We start from the raw sequence: 17,911 nt of genomic DNA on the forward strand, positions 1-17,911 counted from the left end.
GGGGGGGGGGGGAGGATGACTCTCTTTTCCTGTATACTAAAACAAAACTTCCATTCACACTGACTTTCAGTTCTCTTGTTACTAATTCTGAACATGACCAAAGACAAGGAAGTAGTACAAGAGGAAAGAAAACCCGATGCCCCGAAAGGCAGGTACATAAGAGAAAACTCTTTTAGTGAATGAAAGAGCTTGATGTATTAACATCCTTGGAGAATATACCAATGTTCGGATAATGTTTTCACAAGTGGACACTGAGTATCCTGTAATGATCCTGTATGGCTAATGAGGTTACACTGTTGAACATTCTAGAAGCATGAGAGATAATTGCTAATAAGTACCATAAAAGGAAGAGATGACTAAGAACAGAGAATGGATGACTAAAAAGTCCCTCCATGTGTTTTTTTAACTCCCTGAATAACTAGTCATGCCAAACGTGGTCTGTCATAAAATTATTCACTGTTAAACTCTGCACTTAGACAACAAATATACGTTGGCCCAAGCCTTTGTATAAATCATTCAATTGCAAAGTGCCAAAAAAATTAGACTGTCAGTGAGAGAAAGTTCTCATCAAACCTTGCTGGCTGGGTGGGAATGGGTTAACTTTGGGGGGCTGGGGAGGGGAGGTTCCTGCAGTGCAGAAGGCAGAGACACTGGATCAGCTAGGGACTAGGCACTCAGAGCCACTGCTGCTTCTGGCACACATGCAGAAAACATCTCACTGTATCACACCTCGAGGAACGGTCAGATGCTGGGAAAACCCTGGCCAGCGCACCACAGCCTACCTCTGGTCAGTTAGCCTTTTCTCCCCAGATAAGCTTTGGCCACAGCTATCCCCAGGGCTGCAGCTATCAAAAGAAACAGATCTGGGGCTTCAGCTCAGTGCAAAGCTCTTGCTTATTACCAACCAAAGCCCAGTGCTAGATCCTGGTACTTAAAACTAAACAACTAAATAAACACACACACCCTAATCCTCATTAGCAACCTGGTTGCTTCACTTGCTTTGTTTTTGTTGTTGTTTGTTTCTTAAATTTAACTGCCTATGAAAATGCCACACTGTAAAAGGTCATTCTAAGGCAATTCCCTCCCAACAAGGGCTCCAGACTATTATATTAATAGTTACATTGTTATGTAAACATTCACCCTTAAACTCTCAAGTAATTGTCACAGCATTTCCCCACAGGGAGATACACTAAGATCCATGTTTGCTTCATGGCAGTACAATGTTTTCTCCATGCTTCTCTGATTGTTACAGGACATTACTGACATTCAAGGGGGAAAAGATATGGAGCAAGTGGTGGCTCAGACAGGGGAATGGCTTCAAGTGACTGCAGGACTAGCTCCAGCACACACATGATTTGAGGTAGTTTTTGTTTTGTTTTGTTTTGTTTTAAAGTGTTGTACTTTTGCCTTTGCTGGTAAATGTTACTATCTAGACCTCTAGCCAGGTCTGTATCAGATATCATACATATACAGGATTTTAGTAAGATAGGCATATTTACCATATATGAATCTTGGATATTAAGAATCTATGTTCCCTATGTACAATAAAAAGACAACTTTCTTTCACTTATTATAGTCCAGGCTAGCCTCAAACTCCTGATCCTTCTGACTTTGCATCTTCAGCATATCCTACTGGTGTTGGCCACTACAACTGGCTCATTTATTATAATTGATCACAGAAAGTGAGACAATGCTTATTGGCATTTTATTGACTGATTGGTTGATATTGATTTGTTTAAAGATGGGCTCTCCTGTAGCCTTATTGACATTTTAGTATCCTTCCTCCTAGTGACTGATGTCTAGTAAAAAAAAGACAGATTTAATGGATACATTTTAATTTTCTGGATCAATCATGGTTATAAAGTAGCACTGTGCACAGTGAAGTACAGAATCAATACTGCAAACATCAAAGCACACCACAGAGAACACTCAACCGCTCTAGCTGTCCCTGATCCCTTTCTCCAAGAGCTCTCTACTGTGAAAGTCCTGCCCCTCTTTTTGATCCAGTTGATTCCATTCTCAACACCAGGGATGGCCACATGACCCTGACCTGACCAATCAAAGCATTTCATGCCCTTGCCATACATAATGACTGGATCATGGATGCTTACATGCCCCAAAATAGGTCAAGAGACTGAACATGAAGGTGTATATACACCCATTAGCTAGGATGTATCATCTTTCTACATGGAATACTAAGAGAATGAAACTTGGTTCTGGTAGGTTTGCTACCACAGTGGAAAGGTACCCCAGGTAACAAACTGAGGGAAAGTGAGGCCACACACTGACCTCAACTACTATTTGAGTGACAGCAGATTCAGGGCCCATCCTGTCTTAGTCCTCCTCTGGTGCAGGCCCACAACTTTCTGGATTCTTCATTTTCAGCCTTCTTAGCAATGCTGGAGAGCCCGACACCACTTCTGACTTAAGTAGGCCACTGTCAGTTTCTAGTTTTGCAACCAAAAAGACTGGTTAGTCCAAGGGACACAAACTCTCTTACGGCAGAGAAAGACAGACATGACTATGTAAACAACCAAGAAAGAGTAATAAAATAAAAATGATGGATATGCAATTCATAAGGTTACTGGTCAATAAATACATAAAAGGTCCTGTCATTAATGAAACATAAATGACGCTTTAAAATTTTTTTTCAATTTATTTTACTTTATGTGTATGAAGATTTTGTTTGGATGTATGTCCGTGGACCATGGGCCTAGTGCTCTTGGAGACTAGAAGAGGGCATCAAATTCCCTGGAACTGGAGTTACAAATGTTTGTGTGCTGCCATGTGCATGCTGGGAACTGAACCTAGACCCTATACAAGAACAGCTACTCTGTTTAACTGCTGAACCATCTGTCCAGTCCCTATTTTGTTTCCTATGTGTGTTGGGGGACAGGAGGTATACATGCACAGTGTGTGTTGGGGGGCAGTATGTACATGCCACAGTGTGTATTGGGGGCAGTGTGTACATGCTACAGTGTGTGTTGGGGGCAGGGTGTACATGCCACAGTGCGTGGAGGGGTGAGGACAAATCTCACAAATTTTGGTTCTCTTTTCGCTCATTGGGTCCTAGAAGTTGCACTTAGGTTGTTAGCCTTGGTTGTAAGCACCTTTATCTGCTGAGTTATCTCATCTTATAAGATTTAACAGCAAGCAAGCAAATGTAGAGTGATTATATCTTTTCAAGATAAATCCTGGCAAGGTAAAACAAGAAAAAAGAAAGGAAGGAAGGAAGGAAGGGAGGGAGGGAGGGAGGGAGGGAAGAAGGGAAAAAGGGAGGGAAGGAGGGAGGGAGGGAAGAAGGAAAGGAGGGAGGGAGGGAAGGAGGGAAGAAGGAAGGAAGGGAAGAAGGGAGGGAGGGAGGAAGGAAGGAAGGGAAAAAAGGAGGGAAGGAGGGAAGAAGGAAGGGAGGGTGGGAGAAAGGGAAGGAGGAAGGAAGGGAGGGAAGGAGGGAAGAAGGAAGGGAAGGAGGGAAGGAGGGAAGAAGGGTGGGTATCTGAATTGTTTGTCATTGGGCCTCCAACATCCAGCACAGAGGATTCAGAAAGTTACTAAAATAATGAATTAGTCACATCAGGAAAGGTGAGACTGAGTAGCCAAGACAGACCAGACCATCTCATGCATTGTTAATAGAAGTATGTACCAGGACAGCTCCTGGAGCAACTGACATTGTAAAATATTTTAACATATATTTTGCTAGAGTTATGAAGCCCACACCTACAAATTTATCCTGTGGAGAAAAATGGAAACACATGCAAAGTTACAAGTGTGTGTGGTGTTTCCAGAACCGTTGCTTAGAGTGGATGAAAGAGAAACAGCTCAGATACCTGCCAATATGGCTTGTTGAATAAAATATAGCCAACGGTAGAAAACCATTCTGCAATGGAAAAAGATGGTCTGTGGCACCAGAAAAAGACCCTGGTGACAGGAAGAGTTAGCAAAACCCGGGGCAGTCTCGCCAGAGAGGAGCTCAGTCAGATATTTATTTATGTGTATATCCTAGGGGAGAAAGGCATTTAGAAGCTGGTTAGGTTTGTTGTTGTTTAAATCAACATTTTGCTAGTAGGTTTTCCATGAGCATTCTGTAGGGATACACTTTAATAGCTTGGCTTTCTTGTGCAAACATGTATTATCTTTGTAAGCACGCAAGTAACGAAATACATACTCGCACAGGCATACACAGAGAGTTAGTGCGCTTTCCAAAGGAGTAAAATTTAATATGGAGTTGGCTAAAACAAAAGAAGTTTAATTATTCACATGACAGTGGAGGCATAAACACTTTTACACCTACCAACAAGAAGCAGAACCCCACACTTTAAACCTTTGCAATTCTCACACAGAACCAAGAGGACGACCATGATTTAAACCCAGCCTGGACTACCTGGCAGAGCCTGTTTCTAAATGCCAAGATAACATAAAGTCTCCTTTTCCCTTTAGAGGATAGGCCTAGATTATCTACCACAGTGGCTAGATGTAGCCTGCCTCATCTTGCTCTCCTGAATCGTGCACAAGCCGCTGAATTGTGCACAAGCTAAGGCCACTGAGCCACTCCGGGGGAAGGAGCTTGCTGGCAGGAAAAGCTCCGAGGGCTGCTGCCTCCCTTCCTGCCTTCTGAGCATCGGGGACATGGGCAGCCTGGCTTGGTTTTAGTGTTTGCTCACAGCACCAAGGCTTGCTTTAGCTTTCTCCTCACCTCAGCACATACGATAAAGAGGAAGAGCCTAGGCTGGAAATGTTCCCACTGTTGATGCACGGGTTTCCCTCTGTCTGAAGCAACTCCTTTCTTTTTTCTACAACAGGGACACACTTGTAAACAAAGCCTCTCCTGCCTGCCCCCACACCTAAGGCCTAGGAAGTCATCATTCATGTCACCGAGAAGAGTCTGCTTGCAACACACAGAACACCAGCTTTTGGGCTTGGAACAATCCACAGAGTAGGAATCTATTTCTTTAATTACTTACCACTTGCCTTGGTCTGAAGATGGATTTGTACCCTGACAAGTGTGTTTGTTCATTCTGAGTTTTTGAGTCTGATCTCTCTTAGATGCATTCAATCTTTTTAAAGTCACAGCTCCAACCACTTTCAGCACAAGCTTCTAATCTTGGCCAGCAAACCTTTCCTACAGTGCTTGACTGGAAAGGCCACAAGCCACTGTAATAAAACTCTGGCCATGCAGTCTAACACCACACTATGCTCACAAGTCAGCACATACCATCCTGACAACCAGAGCTGTGTCCAGGGCTGACCACTGAGGCAGGACATACTGTCTTCATGCTGCCTTATAAGATGGGCAAACAGAGGAACAGTGTACAACATGAACCAACAGAGCAGCGCTCATGCTGGCCCCAACAGTGTCTTGGTTAGTATGAGACAAGGTCTAGTATTAGCTAGCTGTATTAGTTATTTCTCTTTGCTGTGACCAGAGAGGAGGGACTCAGCTTGGCTCCTGGTTTAAGAGTGAAGGCATGGTGGGGTGAGGATGGGCCAGATGACAACATTATGGAGAGAGACTCATTCTCTTTTCATTCAGTACAGGGCCCCAGCCCACAGGAGAGTGTTACCCACCCACAGTCAGGACAGATCTCTGTCAGTTACTCCTCTTTGGAAAGCTCTCCAGACATATTCAGAGTATGCCTCACTAAGGTGCTAAGCATTTCTCAATACAATCAAATTGATAATCAAAATTAACAGTGACAGCAGCCCAGCTGACCTGCAAACCCTAGGCTGGACTTAAACTTGGTGCATGCTCCTGCCTCAGCCTGAAAAGTGCTCAAGTTAGAGGAATGCTCTACTATGTTTCTAAGACTGGGCTCTTAACGACTATACTTCAATAATAAGTTTGTGCAAACAAAAATATAAACACAACTCCAGATGTAATGACGCATTTCTATAATTCATGAGGCAGAGGTAGAAAGAATAGAAATTCAAAGTTATCTTTGAATTCTACAGCAAGGTAGAAGCTAACCTGGGCTACATGACAGATGTGTCAAACTATACACACTATATATCACATGTGTGTGTACACATACATACACACATACATACCATACACCCAACATACCGGAAATACAAATACAACAAGTGGTGCATCATCATGGTTTTAATTCCCAAATTCAATTATATATGTGCTCAAATTACAAAAGGAAGCTGGACAATGACCATTTAGGTAGTACTGTCAAGAGGACACTGACGCCAGCACCCAGGACTCCTCCTCAGTGTCTGGAGTATTTGTCCTTCTTGACAATATTTAATTAAGCTGAGTAAGGCTTTTTAGTGCGGAGTCACATTTTCCCCACTGATGTGACTGCACAAGAACCAACTGTTTCACCTTGCTGCTGCCAACATGATGCGAGTCCCCACCACTCACCTCCCTAAGAGATTTCTAAGAGCAACTTTGACCAAATGCAATTCTTGCCTCATGCAATAACTTGAAAACCTGTATAACTGCTTTAGGTATCACCCCACTGCATGTGTGAGCACTGTATGTTACTTCAATAACAGAGCAGTAAAACCAGGCAATTACACAATGCAACTCCTGGCCATTGAGGCCATCCTGTGGCTGTGTGGTCTTCTACATTCCTTACAGCATTAGTTCATTTTCTCACGTCTCATAAGACATCTCAAAGACCCATACATAGGCTATAGCTGACAGTAACAGTCACTCGGCGAGGAGACCAGAGAGCACCTGGCACCAATTCTCCCCATTTACTTTACCTTCACAAGACCCTGTCTGTACCCAGCCTCTCCTGCTACAAACTGAAATAAGCCAGTCCTACTGATCTACTGAAACTGTACTCTCCCAAACAGCTCTCCAGGTTGCATCTGTCCCTCCTCCTCCATTACTACAAATGTGAAGCTCAAAGTATGGGGGAACACTGGAGCTAGGCCCGGCTCTCAGGTTCCAGTATCACAGCCACTGAAGGGGAGTGTGGCGTGTGCTTCGGGTGGTTCTGAGGCGCAGCTAGGGTCATCAACATCAGCTTACTTAGTACCTCATTGCTTTCCTGTGAACATCTTGGTTGCCGTGACCTCATCCTTACTGGGTATCTCTCTTCAACGACCTCACTTGGCCATTCTGATGCTGCCAGCGGTTCATCTTCTCCTGAGCAGCTAATCTGAGGGCTCTAGCAACCCTAACTCTCTACGTAACCTTGAGCTCACGCCTCAGCTTCAGACCTGTGCCTCACATCAACGTTGCTCTCTAGAGTTCAAATCCCACTATGTCTATAAATACGCTGCTAGGATGGTACACTCGCTCCTTTTCACTCAGTAGCTACTTCAAAGTCTTCCACCTCCCCCAGACCCTGTCCCTTATTTATAACAGAAATCCTTTCTTCTGGGGCAAGCAAGATAACTTATCAAATAAAGCACCTGACACATGAGCCCGATGATCTGAGTTGGATCCCTGAAACCCACATAAAGTATCAGGAAAACCAACTCCACAAAACTGTCCTCTAAAAGCCATGGTTTGTTGTGGCATGCATGTCTGAACAACACTCCTTCCCTTGCCCACTCCCCAAATAATTTTAATTTTTTTCTCTGATTCAACAAAGAAAATAGAAGCCACCACACTCTCCAACGTGACCAAGAAACCCACACATTCACTTCCCCCCCAACCCTGCCCCACTAAGTTTCCGGCTTTCTCCTTCATGAAATTCAGGGCCCATTTCCTTCACCTCTTTCATGAGAGAGGGGTTTGGTTGGGTGTTTGTTAGTTTTGGTCTTAGCTTTTTGGGGAGCAAGGGTCACTGGGGTGGTAGGATGGTGCTTGCTTTTGAAACAGGGTATCTCTATGTTGCCCAGACTGGTCCCAATCTTTTAATCCTGAATCACAGGATTTAATGCATGTACTTACTATACCTAGCCAAAATTCTTAAACTGACCACAATAAGGTTTTCTGCTTCCCAGCCTCTTGGAGGCTTGACTCCTTCAGATGTTCCTTGGGCTGACTTTTGTACTGTGTCACCTACAAGACTCTTAAAATACTCTTCCTTTGCAACTCCCAAAACATCAACTGTGGACTTGGTGCTGATGGCGTGTAGGTATAGCTCCACCTAGATCTTTAATGACATGGAGAATTACAAATCCTAATGCCTGACTCTATGTCTCCTTTGAGACATTATTGATACTTTAAGTTCAATGGGTCCAAGGCAGAATACGCTCTCCTTTTCATCGACCTAGCTTCCCAAGCCAAGAAACCCCACACTGGAAGAAAACTGACTTCACAATTGTCCTCTGCCCATAACATCGGTGCTATGTCACACTTAGGTCACACGTCACACACATACACACACACACACACACACACCTCTTTTTACAGAGTTCCACTGCTACTTTTACTGGACTTGAATTAATCTATAGACCATTTACTGTGTGTACAGGGTCCCATTTAAAAAATGTTTTCTATATATTACCCCTTCAGCAAAAGTTATTTATATTTATGTATCTTACAGGATTATTGCTAAGATGCCCTTCTAAGGTAATTTAAATTTTAATTGACTAGGACTTTTAAAATCATGTTTTCAAAATGATCCTTAATAATCTACAGGAAACTACCCAACTGTGAGCTTAGGCCGCATCCGACCACTCTGCTGTGTCCTGCCTGTGCTAACAGCTAGTACTCTCGGAGACAGAAGGTATCAGGTTCCACAGGAAAGAAAAAAAAACCAAACAAGCATCCAAAGCAGGTTTGTACGTAGCACAATGAGGTCCATTTAAGAGAGTCTGGGCTTAAAATGACAAACCATACTTCTCAGAGATGTCTTCAAAGTACACAGAAATTCAGAACTCCAGCCAGGGGAGAGAGGTCCTGCAGGGCTGGACAAGATGGTGAAGTTATACATATCAGGTAAGAGTTGAAAATGATCTTTATGGGCAAAGCTGATGCCAGGATTAATGAAAAAAAAAAAAAGTTTCCTCCTCCAACATCTGCTGTGCAAAACAGAAAGACAAGTTTAAACTGCCTGGTGGCGTCACATCACAGTTACAGAACCCAGACCCCTTACATGTACTTTTCCAAAAGAATTTCAGGAGACCAGGGTGGGGTCTCCTGACTGCAGCTCTGGCTACCATATAACTGCCCTGGGATTCGAGTAAAAAAAAATAATTTCTAATGATCAAGAGTGAGGCAGGAAACGGGTGGAGGGAAGAGGAAATGCTGAACTACAAGGTCATGGTCAGGAAACCAATTTGGCAAGGCATATGGAAAAGCAAGGCATATAGAATCAAGTGCCGCATGCAGCAATGCACAGCCCAACACCAGCTTTGTTTTCAGTAGCAGCCCTCGAATGACAGGGTGAAGGCCAGTGCCTGACATCATAGAGGAAACCACCTCGAAACCCTCCCACCCCAGATTTTTTTTCTTCCAGTTATTCTTCTGCCTGACACAGAATCCAAAATGGAGTTTGGGTAAAAGGCTGTGTAGGTCCCAAGGAATGTGCTACAATAAATGGCAATGGTGACCGTCAGCTCAGTACACAGTGTCTACTTCCCTTCTCCTTCTATCCCTTTTTAAACCAGTCAAGAACAATACTTGTAATACTTACAATGGAGTAACATTGAGATGCAGTATGTATAGTTGGTGTCTAACCTTGTGAATATGCTTATTACATAGACACAAGAAGAACATTTATCAAAGTGTTAAAAGTGCTATCACCAAGTAGCAAAATAAAGCCTACTTTTTTTTTTTAACAAATTCTTCTGCACTTTTAACTTTCTGTAATGCTTTAATTGTTGTCCTACATCTGTGAAGAGACATCATGACCAAGGTGGCTCTTACTTATTAAAGAATGCATTTAGCTGGAGGCTTGCTTACAGTTTTAAGGGGTTAGTCCACAGTCATCATGGGAAGGAAGCAGACAGGCATGGTGCTGGAACAGTAGTTGAAAGTTTTACATCCCAATCCAAAGGCAGAGACACATAGAGACTAAGCCCACCTCCAGTGATACACATCCTCCAACAAAGCCACACCTTTTCCAACAAGGCCATACCTCCTAATCCTTCCCAAACAGTTCTACTAACTGGGGATCAAGCATTCAAACATATAAGCCTAGAGGGGACATTCTCATTCAAACTACTACACATAATGAACATATAATGAAGTGATAATAAAGAAGTGTTATAAGAAACAACACTCAAAATGTTAATATCAAACCAAAACAATTATCACTGTAGTACAAGATTTCAGATTACTCAGGAAGAAGAATTACTCAGGAGACAGGAGATGGTCTGCCAGAGGAGAGCTGCTCCGGAAGGTAAACGCCCGCTGGTTAGTCACAACAGATGACAGAGGTGGGCAGGAACTACTTGTTAGGTGTTGTAGGGAATATGAAGAGTTGTCCACAGCCCTAAATAAGCTCCCCTTCTCTTCCCATTCCCTTCCCCCTTCTCTCCACATGGTCATGGACGGCCCCTACTTCTCTACTCTCTCCTCTCTGCCTTTCTCTGCCTCTGCTACCCTCTTAAGTGCTGACAAGGCAGATAATGAGGGGAAAACCCAGTCAATGACAGCATGAAACAATGCAGTAATGAGAAGTCACACAGTAGGCAGCTAACAGTGGAAGGACGAGTCACACAGTAGGCAGGTGAAGGAGGGCTCTGCCGTCTGAGGATTGAGCCCCACATCTCCATCCTTTAGCAGTATGACCTTGAGGAGTCACTTAACTTCCCTGTGTCTTAATTTTTTTCTCTGTCAAATAGTATCAGTTCGTGGGGCAGACAGGCTGTGTAGTTAAACACAATACATACTAAATAAACACTTGCTGTAACTTTGTGCCTATTATGTAGCTATGCATTGACAGTCTATGTCTTATATTATTAACAAAGTAGCCCTATTATCATGCCTATTTGTAGATCAGGGCTAGAGAATCTAGCAACTTGGAGATCGTCTAGAAAGAGGAGGAGGCTGGAGCTTCTACCTGCTAGAGCACAAAGCTTGCCACACTGTTATTACTCTACCTCACTGGGCTGGTCCGTCCTTCCATCCATCCTTCTGTCCATCCTTCACTCCTTTTTTCCCTCCTGGGAACAAGGTCTCACTCTGTAGCCCAGCCTGACCTTGAACTTGTGACAGCTCTTCTGCCTCAACCTCCCCATGGTTGCAATTACAAGCATAAGCTACCACATCCAACTTATGAATTCCAAAACATGCTAAATGTGTAAGTGTAACTGAGCCAACATATCACATATTGTGAAGAAAAGAAAACTTGTAATCTTACACAGATTTAGAGTTTTATTAATAGTGATATAAACCTGGAAACGTTGAAGAACAAAGAGGAAAATACATATAGTTTTATAAACATCATAAAGGTCGTAGCTTAGACAGTTACAATTAGTGAACTGACTTTTAGTTTAAATTATGAATGTAGATGCCTGTTTTGAAGATGCTAAATTTAGGGCTAGGGCTGTAGCTCAACATAGAAGCCCCAGGTTCAATCCCTACTCATGACAAAAAGAAAAAGAAGCTACATCAAGGCAATAACACTTTGTCAATTAAGATTTTAAAAATAACATCAAAATTTTAGAAAAATAAGAAAGCTTCATAGTTTCTAGGTAGATAGCCATTAAGTGTTGGGCAGATAAAGTATTTTTAAAACAACAACAACAAAACCTGTGACAAACAACATAAGAATATTATACCGTTTGACTCAACAAATCCACATGTATGAATCTATTCTAGAGAAATAACTGAGTAAAAGCCAGAAGGCATATGTAGAAGACATATATGGCCATGCTTAGCATCTAAAATTAAGAAATAATACCTAAGGTTAGGGATGGCTTGATTGGTTGAGTTATAAGCACAATAGAAATATTCATAACACTAGCTTCTATTGTGAAAATGATCTTGAAAGATGATTATTATAATTTCAAGTGCACATTCTGGGATAGAACACCATGTTGGGTGTACACATATGTGTATACATCATGTTGTATACACATATGAGTGTGTGTCTACATTAAAACACACCTGTATGAAAGAAGGCAAACAGCAAAGGTTCCGTGATTAAGGGGCTGTGGCTGGGCAACTTCTTCAGTGTTCTCTTGTCTTTCACTGTCATTGCATGGACTTTTCAACCTCCCAGGGAAAGCCACCTTCCCACCCTGATCTCACCTGTCACAGCCTCTACTGTCCAGTTCTGTCTAATTGGTGTCACGTGCGGGGCAGCAGGACCTGCTCTTCTTATCCTTAGCTTTACACTGGATGGAAGTCACGTAAATCACTGTGCCTTCCCGCCTTCCCACGACTGGGGCCAGGGCCAGGCAACACACACCCACACTCCTTGCCTGTCTAGAGATGCCGGTCCAGCCACTGCATGCATGGGCTCATGACAAAAATTCTCCTTACTTACACATAATGCATGCTCTGTGCTCCTACACAGAACTGCTCTCCCAAAGGGTTCCTTTCATCTGGGCTATCATAGAAAGAGCGTCTGACAATGGGAAGATGAGATTTAAAGGATTCAGACTGGGAGGAATCAGGAGTTACGAGTGGACTGCAATGGCAACACCTAATCTCAATCTCTCTCTCTCTCTCTCTCTCTCTCTCTCTCCCCCCCCCCCCCCCCCCCCGCCTACAGTACCTGGTATTCCTAGGAGGTCTCCCATCCAAATACTAACCAGGCCCAACTCTGCTTAGCTTCCGAGATCAGACGAGATTGGGCGTTCAGGGTGGTATGGCCATAGACAGCAATACCTGATCTTACTGGCTTTTTTGCATCTCTCTCTCTCTCTCTCTCTCTCTCTCTCTCTCTCTCTCTCTCTCTTTCTCTCTCTCTCTCTCCCTCTCTCTCTCTCTCTCCCTCTCTCCCTCCCCCTCGCCTTCTCTCTCTCCCTCCCCCCTCCTTCCTCCCCTCTCCCTGCCCCCCCAAATGGTGAATCTGGCCCGCATAAATCTTGCACAGTAACATGGTAACACTGTGAAGGATAGATAGAATGGAATAATGAGCTTTCCATCCTACGACCCAACACCTATTCTCATCTAGCAATCCACACATCACCCCAACTACCACTGTCCAAGGCTCACCACCCCACCCCACCTCACCTTCACTGCCACTGTCTGAGGCCCACACACGCCATGGCTCCCACACTCCATCCCACTCCACTTTCACATAGCCTCTTTTCTTCAGGACAAGTATGTACACAGAAGCCTGCTACCAGTCCTCTGCAGAAAGACAGCTCCTCTGACTCCGCCCATCACCATCATCTTCTGAGTCTCTACCAACTTGTCAAATTCCTCAGCATAAGCTCAAGGCTCCCCTTACCTGGTCCACCTGCTTTGTTTTGCTTTGCTTTGCTTAAGCTCCTTTAAATTTAGAATCTCTCTACCACCTAGAACCAGTTTCCTAGATTGCCTTGAAGTGCTCCATCCTGAAGGCTTTCTCTACCACACACCTGCTCTCCCTTCTCATCTCTACAGCCTTAGATGCTATCTGAGGCAGGGTCTCACTGTGTAGTCACAACTAGCCTTGAACTTACTATGTGGACCAAGCTGCCCTTGAACTCACAGAGATTCACTTGTTTCCGCCTCCAGAGTGCAGACATTAAGGGCATATGTACCATTTCTGGGCCCTCTGTTTTGCTTTAGTGTTGCAAGATAAGATCTTATTATACAGCCTAGGCTGACCCTAGGCTTTCCAGTGCTGGAATTATAGGTATACAGCACTAAGTCTAAGAAAATCCAGTTCAACAGGTATGTGCTTCAAAAGGACTTCCTTGCTGGCACTGACTACATGTTCTGCACTGGCACTCTATAAAATGTCTAGTTGGCCTGCTTGGTACCTTGGATATTTTATAGACACTTGTGATTAAATATCTTTACTCTAAAAGCTTTAACAGTAGTATCTCTCCTGCATTCCTCAAAGTTACTGGGAAGGTAGACCACACACATGAGGAGTGGGGTGGGAGTGGAGTTCTATTTGTCTAGAAGTCGGAATGGGCAAGGTCTCTCCTGACCTTTACAATAGGCTTCCTCTAGCCCACACGTATCTCAGAAGGTTCCCAGCCCTGACTGTCCAATAAGGCCACTGCTCAGGGCTTCACCAATAGAAATTAACCTGGGAAACGGAGGCAGGGGGATCAAGTTTAAGGCCTGTTTGGCTATACATTGAGTTCAAGGCTTGTCTGCTATGTGGGGCCCTATGGAGGAGGAAGAGGAGGATGCCTAGATGGAGAAAACAATTCCAACTGACAGATTAGAAGGGCCCAAACATGGCGATTTGTTTAATTTCTCTGGTTGATTAAGTTTAATTTCTCTGGTTGATTAAGTTTAATTTCTCTGGTTGATTAAATGTGCAGTCAGTGTGCACATACAGTGCTCATTAGTAGTTCTGGTCCCAGCAACAATGAGCATAGGGCTCATCGCAGCAAAACATCTACCCCCACCTTTATAGTGCCCTGCCCTTCATTTCCCAGTTCCATACGATCCTCTAGATCTCCTGAGCTCCCCACCTCAACTGGCCCTTTCTTTCCCCCAGCATCTGCCTGCTAACCATTTCTTGCGGCCTCCTCCATGGCAGGTGCTCCAGGGAACAGGCTCAATGGGATGCTTGAAACAAAGCACTGTCTAAGGACGATCCACACCACATACATCAGTAATACACTTCCTCTTGGGTTGCAATATCCTAAGAGTTATCATCTACATAGGTATAGGATGATATAAGCTGAATGGTAATCCTGAAAGGTAGGTACAAAAATTCCTATCTGTAGAATGTAAACAAGACTTAATTTGGAAGTTGAAGCCAGAAAGTGGAATATCCCCACTTCTGTCTCCTGTTCTATGATAAAGCTCTTTGCTGTGAGTTGAAGTCCTGTGTTAGTCTGCACACTGTAGTGTATATGCTTACAATTTCAGCACCTAGAAAGCTGAGGCAGAAGGACTTGTTTGGGGTTAGAGGCCAACCTGGACAGCACAGCAGGACCTTGACTCAAAAATAAAAACAAAACCCAACAACAACAACAAAAAAGCAAAGCTTTGTTGCTCCAAACTTGTCACTAAGTTATGCGTGTCAGTTAGCATGTAACAAGGGTGGAACACAGAAAACACTCTAGTACTGAGCAAGAGGACAGGCCTGCACTGTATCAGAACATAGTCCTCTCCTGAATCCACTCCCCAGTAACTGTTTCACCAAAGCTGCCTCCCTTCCTCCACACCCACACTACACTGATTCCCTGTGAATGCCACAGTGGCTTCTGCAGCTGCAGCCCAGGCAGGGCCTGGCTGGAAGGGGAAACTGGGGCAAGAGCCACGCCATGTGCAAGAAGGGTTTGCTTATAATTAGAGACTGCCCTATGGAAACGCATTAGGAAAAGCACAATTAGCAGATTCATTTAGATTTCTGTTATATTTAACTTGTGAAATACTCCGACTAAGACCATATGCTTACAAATAATATCATGGCTGGGGCTGATAAGGAACGTACTCACTGAAGTAATCTGGATGCTGGTTGTGAAATATAGGGCCTGTACTAGCCTCAAATGTCACTTATCCATGGGTGTTTCTGTTTGAGCATGAGACCTGTGAAAGCCAGAGTCAGCGTTAGGCATTCCCATCAAGTAAAGCACTCACCACCTTATGTTTTAATGGGCTAGACTGGCTAGATGGTAAGTCCAGGGGTCCTCCTGTCTCTGCCTTCCTGGGGCTAGAATTTCGAATACTTCAAATATGCCCCGCCGTGATTGGGTTTTATGCGGATGCAAGGGATTTGAACTTGTGTCCTCATGCTTACACTTTCCTCATGCATCCAGCTTTCCAACACCTAACAAAAGCAATTCTTAATTTTAAAGCAAAACAAAAATGACTGTGGAGCCTTACATCTGTAATACTAGCACTTGGGGGCTGGAGAGATGGCTCAGTGGGTAAGGGCACTGTCGGCTCTTCCGAAGGTCCTGAGTTCAAATCCCAGCAACCACATGGTGGCTCACAACCACCCGTAATGAGATCTGATGCCCTCTTCTGGTGCATCTGAAGACAGGTACAGTATATTTATGTATAATAATAAATAAATCTTTGGGTGGAGCGAGAGCGGGATTGACCAGAGCGAGCAGAGGTCTTAAATTCAATTCCCAACAACCACATGAAGGCTCACAACCATTTGTACAGACACAGTGTACTCACATACATAAAATAAATAAGTCTTTAAAAAAAAAAATACTAGCACTTGGAGCCTGACGCAGGATTGTCATGAGTTCAAGGTCAGCCTGTGCTATATAATGAAGAAGAAAACACAAAGTGTGATTACACTGACAATTTCTAAGCTGCCAACAGCGTGCACCGAAGTGCGTGAGCAAAGGTTAAGCCTTTGTCTCTCCATTGCCGAGATGACTGAAACACGCTGGAGCTGACTTGTGAGGAAAGCTGTGAGCTTGCCATCCTCCTGAGCTCCCAACAATATCCTCTCAGCACTGGGGAGGCAAAGATAGGGGGATCTATCTCTGTGAGTTCGAGGCCAGCCTACAGAATGAGTTCCAGAGCAGCTGAGGCTACAAAGAGAAACGCTGCCTTGAAAAAAAAAAAGAAAGAGTAGAAAGAAAAAAAGAGAGAAAGAGAGAAAAAAAAAGAAGAGTGTCCTCTCATCCTTTGGTGGCAGCTCGCAGTTTGGGTGCAAGAATGCATGTATTAAAAGAATTATCCCAGTGTAGCTGCAAGCTAGGCACGGGTGCTGGGCTTTGCTGTAAGGGGAGTGGTGTCCTAGAGCTCACTGGTTTAGTTTGTGTGGCTAGTCTTCACTAAAGTGTCAAGAATCCCTAATAACACAGACAGAAAATTTTAAAAAATTAATAAAATTATTTTATAGTTTGCCTATTCCAAATCATGTTTCTTTCATGAAACAAAACAAAACAAAACAACCACAGAGTATCACCAGAACTCTAGGATGTGTCCTTAGCATGTACGCAATCCTGCATGCCCCAACCCAGTCTGCAGCGACCCCAGGCACAGCAGAGCTCTGCAGGTTCTGAGGCAGTAGTCCTGAGGGTAAGATAGACCCTGGTGGCTCCCTAGACTCTTTCAAGCGCTACTCAGTCAAGACTGTGATTATAATTCTGTACTACTCTTTCAAAGTTGGGAATTTGAGTAGGGAAAAGGGCTGGAGCCTCACACAAGCAAAGGCCAAAGAACCACAATAGTACATCCTCTATGCCCATGTCAGTGACTGTCAAATGTCCAGGTAAGGACAAGTATTATTGTACTAGTCCTTCCTTCAAGCACAAATCCTAACTGTTCTGTGTGGTAAACAGGAGTGCACACAGCAAGCACTAGAGTCAGGCAAGGTCCAAGGCCTGAAAAGCACCCCGCCCTGGTCGGCTATAGCACATGGACTTTATCAAGTATGGGCTATTTCTGCTCACCAGCACAACAGCCATACACACAGTGGTTAGTCAGACTTGAAAGGAAGGCAGATAGTTTGAGTGGCAGCAACATAATTCAGGCCTGCAAGTGCAAATGAGAATTTGGGACAATTTGTATTTGCCACTCTGAGCATGACACCTCAGTGGGGAAGATAACAATGTGATTTCTTAATGCTGTGCAATGAAAAATGTCAGCTGTGGGAAACTCTGCCTAACTCAGTAAATCAGTATTTTCCAAATAATCAATGGATGATATTCCCTAGTCATTCATAAGTAAAACCCCATTCAATATTCAAGAGAAGCCACACCTAATATAGTAAATAATTAAGAGTTCAGAGACCTGGTTTCAGGTCTTACACTGCACCAGCCTTTCAAGTTTTAACTGAGTATAAAAGAACATCCATAATTATTGAAAAGGTTATTTAAATACTCCTCCTCCTTCTCCCAACTATGTATCTGTGTTAAAATCCACATTTTCTTTTTTTTATTGATTTTTTTTCTTGATTTAAGTTTTATTGTATTATGATGAGAAAAGATACATGATTTCAATTTATCTGAATTTGTTAAC

At 43.6% G+C, this 17,911-nt stretch overlaps 1 protein-coding gene, 1 long non-coding RNA gene and 1 pseudogene across 4 annotated transcripts in view; 1 reads left to right on the forward strand and 2 right to left on the reverse strand.

Moving 5' to 3' along the window:
- Positions 1 to 4,997, forward strand: part of LOC116071057 — a 24,324-nt gene extending 19,327 nt beyond the window's left edge. The window contains exons 3-4 of one of the 2 annotated variants that reach the window (XR_004110691.1): positions 1,253 to 1,360; positions 4,800 to 4,997. This is a non-coding gene — a long non-coding RNA (uncharacterized LOC116071057). The remainder of the gene's footprint in view (positions 1 to 1,252; positions 1,361 to 4,799) is intronic. The other variant, XR_004110690.1, reaches the window with a different exon arrangement.
- The window catches only part of Sertad2 (SERTA domain containing 2), a 110,255-nt gene that overhangs the window by 64,454 nt on the left and 27,890 nt on the right, over positions 1 to 17,911 (reverse strand). The window contains exon 2 of one of the 2 annotated variants that reach the window (XM_031342431.1): positions 2,290 to 2,447. The exons of the other annotated variant lie outside the window; for it this stretch is intronic. The gene's annotated coding sequence lies outside the window, so the exon portion shown is untranslated. The remainder of the gene's footprint in view (positions 1 to 2,289; positions 2,448 to 17,911) is intronic. 2 annotated transcript variants of the gene reach the window in all.
- LOC116071700 lies at positions 12,567 to 12,683 on the reverse strand (annotated as a pseudogene).

Source organism: Mastomys coucha, unplaced genomic scaffold (genome assembly GCF_008632895.1).
Source record: "Mastomys coucha isolate ucsf_1 unplaced genomic scaffold, UCSF_Mcou_1 pScaffold22, whole genome shotgun sequence".
Lineage (NCBI taxonomy): Eukaryota > Metazoa > Chordata > Mammalia > Rodentia > Muridae > Mastomys > Mastomys coucha.